An 8784-nucleotide genomic window follows, 5' to 3' on the forward strand; every position below is an offset into this window, starting at 1 on the left:
CCACTCAAGTTCACCCAAACCACTCAATTTCTCAACTAAGAGTGAGAAAAACTATGTAAAAACCCAACCAAGCATTTTATCAAACACTTGGTGGGTATGAAAAGAAAGCATGATAAATGACAAGGAATAATAAATGCTCCAACTACCAAGTAAGGAAAATAAATATAGCAACTCAATAAAGCAATAAAAGAGGCATGAAACATAAAATTACATTAAATGTAAATTAAAGTAACAAGAGTGAAAATACATAAAAGTGGCAAAAATAGAGAAAATGACAAGATAAAGTAATGAAATTAAGACAATAGAACAAGGAAAGATAGAAGAAACTAGATTAAAATAAGAATTAAAGGTAGCAATTACAAGGAAATTAAACTAAAAACCCTAGGTTCTAGATAGAAGGGGGAGCTTCTCTCTCTAGAAAACTAACTAAAACATGTAAAAACCTAAACCTAAGTGCTCCCCCATTCATTCCTCTTTAATTTGGCTTGAAATAGCTTCGGAAATGAGTTGGATTGGGTTTTGGGGGCCCAGAAATCGCCCCAAGCAGTTTCCAATTAATGAGGTCACGTGCAGGGACCTGTGCGGACGCACAGATGTGTGCGTTCGCACACATGCTGAATCCTGACTTGTGCGTACGCACAAGTTATGTGCGTACACACACTTCAACTTAGTCCAATGGTGCACAAAATTGTGTATGCCAATATTAATGGACTATTTAACACAGCTTCGCACAACTAACCAGCAAGTGCACTGGGTCGTCCAAGTAATACCTTACGTGAGTAAGGGTCGATCCCACGGAGATTATTGGATTGAAGCAAGCTATGTTTATTTTATTATTCTTAGTTAGGATATCAATTATAATTATCAGTTTGAATTATTAGAAAAATAAAAGAGCATAAAATAATTACTTGTTGTGCAGTAATGGAGAATATATTGGGGTTTTGGAGATGCTTTGTCTTCTGAATTCCTGTAATGTAATATTCAACTCAATACCATAATGCAAGGTTCCTTCCATGGCAAGCTCTATGTAGGGTGTCACCGTTGTCATACTTCCCATCCTCTCAGTGAAAATGGTCCAAATGCTCTGTCACAGCATGGCTAATCAGCTGTTGGTTCTCGATCATGTCGGAATAGAATCCATTGATTCTTTTGCGTTTGTCATCACGCCTAACACTCGCGAGTTTGAAGTTCGTCACAGCCATCCAATCCCAGAATCCTACTTGGAATACCACAGACAAGGTTTAGACTTTCCGGATTCTCATGAATGCCGCCATAAATCCGGCTTATACCACGAAGATTCTGATTAAGGAATCTAAGAGATACTCATTCAATCTGACGTAGAATAGAGGTGGTTGTCAGACACACGTTCATGGGTTGAGGAAGGTGATGAGTGTCACGGATCATCATCTTCTCCATAATTAAGCGCGAATGAACATCTTAGATAGGAACACGCATATTTGAATGGAAAAATATAAGTGACTGCATTAATTCATTGAGACGCTGCAGAGCTCCTCACCCCCAACAATGGAGTTTAGAGACTCATGCCGTCAAAGAGTATAAATTTCAGATCTAAAAATGTCATGAGGTACAAAATAAGTCTCTAAAAGTTGTTTAAATACTAAACTAGTAACCTAGGTTTACAGAGAATGAGTAAACTAAGATAATTGGTGAAGAAATCCACTTCTGGGGCCCACTTGGTATGTGCTGGGGCTGAGACTTAAGCTTCTCATGTGCCTGGGCTGTTTCTGGAGTTGAACGCCAGGTTGTAACGTGTTTTTGGCGTTGAACTCCAACTTGTAACCTGTTTCTGGCGCTGGATGCCAGACTGCAACATGGAACTGGCGTTGAACGCTAGTTTACGTCATCTATCTTCATGCAAAGTATGGACTATTATATATTGCTGGAAAGCCCTGGATGCCTACTTTCCAACCCAACTAAGAGCGTGCCAATTGGACTCATGTAGCTCTAAAAAATTTATTCCGAGTGCAGGGAGGTCAGACTCCAATAGCATCAGCAGTCCTTTTTCAGCCCAAATAAGATTTTTGCTCAACTCCCTCAATTTCAGCCAGAAAATATTTGAAATCACAGAAAAACACACAAACTCATAGTAAAGTCCAGAAATATAATTTTTGCCTAAAAACTAATAATATTCTACTAAAAACTAATTAAAATATACTAAAATCTACATGAAATTACCCCCAAAAAGCGTATAAAATATCCGCTCATCACAACACCAAACTTAAACTGTTGCTTGTCCCCAAGCAACTAGATAAATAAAAGAGGATAAAAAGAAATCAAGAAGCAATAATATCTCAGAGTTTTAAGTGAAGCTCAGATTCTAATTAGATGAGCGGGGCTAGTAGCTTTTTGCTTCCAAACAGTTTTGGCATCTCACTTTATCCTTTGAAATTCAGAATGATTGGCATCCATAGGAACTCAGAATTTAGATAGTATTATTGATTCTCTTAGTTTAGTATGTTGATTCTTGAACACAGCTACTTTATGAGTCTTGGCCGTGGCCTTAAGCACTTTGTTTTCCAGTATTACCACCGGATACATAAATGCCACAGACACATAACTGGGTGAACCTTTTCAGATTGTGACTCAGCTTTGCTAAAGTCCCCAGTTAGAGGTGTCCAGAGCTCTTAAGCACACTCTTTTTGCTTTGGATCACGACTTTAACCACTCAGTCTCAAGCTTTTCACTTAGACCTGCATGCCACAAGCACATGGTTAGGGACAGCTTGATTTAGCCGCTTAGGCCTGGATTTTATTTTCTTGGGCCCTCCTATCCGTTGATGCTCAAAGCCTTGGATCCTTTTTACCCTTGCCTTTTGGTTTTAAGGGCTATTGGATTTTTCTGCTTGCTTTTTTTTTCTATATATTTTTTTTTGCCAAATTTTTTTCACTGCTTTTTCTTACTTCAAGACTTAATTTTATGATTTTTCAGATCATCAATAACATTTCTCTTGTTCATCATTCTTTCAAGAGCCAACTATTTTAACATTCACAAAATTCAATATAAAAAATATGCACTGTTCAAGCATTCATTCAGAAGACAAAAAGTATTGCCACCACATATAAATAATTAGAATTTTCCTTATTAAGAACTCAAAAAAAAATATTGCCTCTTTATTCTAAAAATCTACTATTTTATTCATGTTTGATGATGATGAGAAAAATAAATTATAACTTAATTGGAATTAAAATCAAAGTAGAGATACTAATTACTACTACTAATATATAACTTCTAAGGTAAATTCCTAATAAGAACAGTTATCACAGAGTTAAGGCAAAGATTAGAACTCAACGACCTTTATTTTAGGAAGTGGATGTTCCTCTAGTCTGTGGGGTGCTTGGTCTTTCAAGAGATAATTTCTGACGCTTCAGTTCCTTTAAGTCACATCCTTGCTCTTCCTGTTCCCTTAGGTGCCATGATCTTGATGAGTTTTTGCTCAGTGATCATGGCGAATCACACCAAACTTAGAGGTTTGCTTGTCCTCAAGCAAAAGAAAGGAAAGGAGAGGAATAGTAGGAGAGGCAAATTCGAAATTCAAAAGATATGATGAGTTGATAAAGATATGAGAAGAAATTAAAAAGAATTGAAAAGAATTCAAAAAGATAGATGAGTTTTCAAAAAGATTTGAAAAGAAATAAAAGAAAAATCAAGAAATATATTTAGGATTAAAAATTTTTGAAATTGAAGTTGAAAGATGAGAGTTTGTAACATGTTTATGCAAGAAATCATGAAATTGAAACGTGGAAAATAAAATAAAAAAAATTGTGAAGTAAAAACGAATTTACCTCCTCCCCACCATCCTGGCATTAAACGCCCAAATGCTGCATGTTTTGGGCGTTTAACGCCCATGTGCTGCTCCTCCTGGGCGTTCAACGCCTAGCTGTTGCTTCTTTCTGGCGTTGAACGCCAGGAACTCCTTTGTCACTGGGCGTTTTTCTGAATGCCCAGGACACTGTCAATCTGGCGTTAAACGCCCAGAAGGTGCTTCTTTCTGGCGTTTAACGCCCAGATGGCTACCCTTACTGCCGTTGAACGCCCAGTAGGTGCTTCTTTTGGGCGTTCAACGCCCAAAACAGCTTTTACTGGCTTTTTCGCACCAGTGAGTTCTATTTTTTTTGCTGTTTTATCCTCTGAATCCTTCTGTAACTCTGTGAACTTAAGCATTTGCCATTTTACCTTGAAGAAAATTAATATGAATTTATAAAAATCAATAAATGAAAAATAAACATTGTTTATGGCTAGGTTGCTTCCCAGCAAGTGCTTCTTTATTGTCTTTAGCTGGACTATTACTAAGCTTTAATCAAGTCTCAGTTTTGAGCATTCTTGCTCAAAATTGCTTTCAAGATAATGTTTAACTCTTTGTCCATTAACAATGAACTTTTTGTTAGAATCATTATCCTGAAGCTCTACGTATCCATATGGTGACACACTTGTAATCACATATGGACCTCTCCACCGGGATTTTATTTTCCCGGGGAATAATCTGAGCCTAGAATTAAATAGCAGAACTTTCTGCCCTGGCTCAAAGAATCTAGATGACAGTTTCTTATCATGCCATCTTTTTACTTTTTCTTTGTAAATTTTTGCATTCTCAAAAGCATTGAGTCTAAATTCCTCTAGCTCATTTAACTGGAGCAATCATTTTTCTCCAGCTAACTTGGCATCAAGGTTTAGGAATCTGGTTGCCCAGTAGGCCTTATGTTCCAGTTCCACTGGCAAGTGACATGCCTTTCCATACACAAGCTGGTATGGAGAGGTCCCTATAGGGGTCTTGAATGCTGTTCTGTATGCCCACAGAGCATCATCCAGGCTTCTTGCCCAATCCCTTCTACGGTTAATTACAGTCCGTTCCAGGATTCTTTTAAGTTCTCTGTTAGAGACTTCAGCTTGCCCATTTGTCTGTGGATGATATGGAGTGGCTACCCTGTGGCTAACTCCATAACGAACCAAAGCAGAGTATAGCTGTTTATTACAGAAATGAGTGCCCCCATCACTGATTAATACTCTAGGGGTACCAAATCTGCTGAAGATGTATTTCTGGAGGAATTTTAACACTGTTTTAGTGTCGTTAGTGGGTGTTGCAATAGCTTCCACCCATTTGGATACATAATCCACTGCCACCAGAATATAAATGTTTGAGTATGATGGTGGGAAAGGCCCCATGAAGTCAATACCCCATACATCAAACAACTCAATCTCCAAGATCCCTTGTTGAGGCATGGCATAACTGTGAGGCAAATCGCCAGATCTTTGGCAACTGTCACAATTAAGTACAAACACTCGGGAATCCTTATAAAGAATAGGCCAGTAGAAGCCACATTGGAGAACTCTTGTAGCTGTTCGCTCACTTCCAAAATGTCCTCCATACTGTGATCCATGGCAGTGCCAGAGGATCTTCTGTGCTTCTTCTTTAGGCACACATCTACGGATTACTCCGTCTGCACATCTCTTGAAGAGATATGGTTCATCCCAAAGATAGTACTTTGCATCCGTGATCAACTTCTTTGATTGCTGCCTACTGTACTCTTTGGGTATGAATCTCACTGTCTTCTAGTTTGCAATGTTTGCAAACCATGGCACTTCCTGGATGGCAAAGTGTTGCTCATCTGGAAAGGTCTCAGAGATCTCAGTAAGAGGGAGGGACACCCCTTCTACTGGTTCTATTCGGGACAGGTGATCTGCTACTTAGTTCTCTGTCCCTTTTCTGTCTCTTATTTCTATATCAAACTCTTGCAGAAGCAACACCCATCTGATGAGTCTGGGTTTTGAATCCTGCTTTCTGAGTAGATATTTAAGAGCAGCATGATCAGTGTACACAATCACTTTTGATCCTACTAAATAGGATCTGAATTTGTCAATGGCGTAAACCACTGCAAGTAGCTCTTTTTCTGTGGTTGTGTAGTTCTTCTGTGCGTCATTTAAAACATGACTGGCATAGTAAATGACGTGCAGAAGCTTGTCATGTCTCTGTCCCAACACTGCACCAATGGCATGGTCGCTGGCATCACACATCAGTTCAAATGGTAATGTCCAGTTTGGTGCAGAGATGATTGGTGTTGTGACCAATTTAGCTTTCAGAGTCTCAAATGCCTGCAGACACCCCTTATCAAAGATAAATGGCGTGTCAGCAGCTAGCAGATTACTTAGAGGTTTGGCGATTTTTGAAAAATTCTTTATAAACCTCCTATAGAATCCTGCATGCCCCAGAAAGCTTCTGATTGCCTTAACATTGGCTGGTGGTGGTAATTTTTCAATTACCTCTACCTTAGCTTGATCCACCTCTATTCCCTTGTTCGAAATTTTGTGCCCAAGGATAATTCCTTCAGTCACCATAAAGTGACATTTTTCCCAGTTTAAAACCAGGTTAGTCTCTTGGCACCTTTTTAGAACAAGTGCTAGATGGTCAAGACAGGAGTTGAATGAGTCTCCAAATACTGAAAAGTCATCCATGAAGACTTCCAGAAATTTTTTCACCATATCAGAGAAAATTGAGAGCATGCACCTTTGAAAGGTTGCAGGTGCATTGCACAAGCCAAATGGCATCCTTCTGTATGCAAATACTCCAGATGGACATGTGAATGCCGTTTTCTCTTGATCTTGGGGATCTACTGCAATTTGATTATAACCTGAATATCCATCCAGGAAGCAGTAGTATTCATGACCTGCTAGTCTTTCTAGCATCTGGTCTATGAATGGTAAAGAAAAATGATTCTTTCTGGTAGCTGTATTGAGCCTTCTATAATCAATACACATACGCCACCCTGTAACTGTTCTTGTAGGAACCAGTTCATTTTTTTCATTATAAACCACTGTCATGCCACCCTTCTTAGGGATGACTTGGACAGGGCTTACCCCGGGGCTATCAGAAATAGGATAAATAATCCCAACCTCTAGTAATTTAGTGACCTCTTTCTGCACCACTTCCTTCATGGCTGGATTCAGTCGCCTTTGTGGTTGAACCACTGGCTTGGCGTCACCCTCCAATAGGATTTTGTGCATGCATCTGGCTGCGCTAATGCCCTTAAGATCACTGATGGACCATCCAAGAACTGGCTTGTGTGTCCTTAGCAATTGAATTAGTGCTTCCTCTTCCTGTGGCCTTAAGGTAGAGCTTATGATCACAGGAAAGGTGTCACCCTCTCCCAGAAATGCATATTTCAGGGAGGGTGGTAATGGTTTGAGCTCGGGTTTAGGAGGTTTCTCCTCTTCCTGAGGGATTTTCAGAGGTTCTATTGTTCTCTCTAATTCCTCCAGATCAGGCTGAACATCTTTAAAGATATCCTCTAGCTCTGATTCGAGACTCTCAGCCATATTGACCTCTTTTACCAGAGAGTCAATAATATCAACGCTCATGCAGTCATTTTGGGTGTCTGGATGTTGCATGGCTTTGACAACATTCAACTTGAACTCATCCTCATTGACTCTCAGGGTTACTTCCCCTTTTTGAACATCAATAAGGGTTCGGCCAGTTGCTAGGAAAGGTCTTCCCAGAATGAGAGTTGCACTCTTGTGCTCCTCCATTTCCAGCACCACAAAGCCAGTAGGAAAGGCAAATGGCCCAACCTTGACAATCATGTCTTCAATCACGCCTGATGGGTATTTAATGGAGCCATCAGTAAGTTGAAGACATATCCGGGTTGGTTTGACTTCTTAAGTCAAACCAAGCTTTGTGATAATAGATGCAGATATTAGGTTGATACTTCCCCCAAGATCACATAGAGCTTACTTGGTGCAAGTACCCTCTAATGTGCATGGTATCATAAAGCTTCCGGGATCCTTAAGCTTCTCAGGTAAGCTTTTCAGGATAGCTGCACTGCATTCTTCAGTGAGGTAAACTTTTTCAGTTTTCCTCCAATCCTTCTTATGACTTAAGATCTCTTTCATGAACTTAGCATAAGAGGGTATTTGCTCAAGTGCCTCTGTAAACGGAATCTTTATTTCAAGAGTCCTGAGATAGTCTGCAAAGCGAGCAAATTGCTTATCCTGTTCCGCTTGGCGGAGTTTCTGAGGATAAGGCATTTTGGCTTTGTATTCCTCAACCTTAGTTGCTGCAGATTTATTGCCTACAGATGTGGGTAGAGAAGCCTTTTTAAATGGGTTATTATCAGCACTTGTATGTGTCTGATCTTCCACTGGCATTTGAATGCCAGGGGTGGAAGTTGGAGTGGCGTTAGACGCCAACTCCCTACTTGTTTCTGGCGTCTGAATGCCAGAACTGTGCTCCCTTTGGGCGTTCAACGCCAAATCATTGCTTCTTTTTGGCGTTGAACGCCAGGACTGAGCATGGTTTGGGCGTTCAACGCCAGCTTTCCACCCATTCTCTGGCGTTTGAGTGCCATAATTATTCCTCTCTAGGCTCTTACTGTCCTTAGAGGGATTTTGGGTAGTTTGCTCATTTCTTGGCTTCCTGCTATCTTGAAGTGAGGTATTTAATGTTTTCCCACTTCTTAATTGAACTGCTTGGCACTCTTCTGTTATTTGTTTTGATAACTGCTGTTCTGTTTGCTTCAATTGCACTTCCATATTCATATTAGCCATTCTTGTTTCTTGTAACATCTCTTTGAATTCGGCTAACTGCTTTGTTAGAAAATCTAATTGCTGATTGAATTCTGTAACTTGTTCTGTAGGACTCATTTCAGCAGTTACTGTTTTAGCCTCTTCTTTCATGGAAGGTTCACTGCTTAGGTACAGATGCTGATTTCTGGCAACTGTATCAATGAGCTCTTGAGCTTCTTCTATTGTCTTTCTCATGTGTATAGATCCACC

This window comes from Arachis stenosperma, chromosome 3, assembly GCF_014773155.1.
Source record: "Arachis stenosperma cultivar V10309 chromosome 3, arast.V10309.gnm1.PFL2, whole genome shotgun sequence".
NCBI lineage: Eukaryota > Viridiplantae > Streptophyta > Magnoliopsida > Fabales > Fabaceae > Arachis > Arachis stenosperma.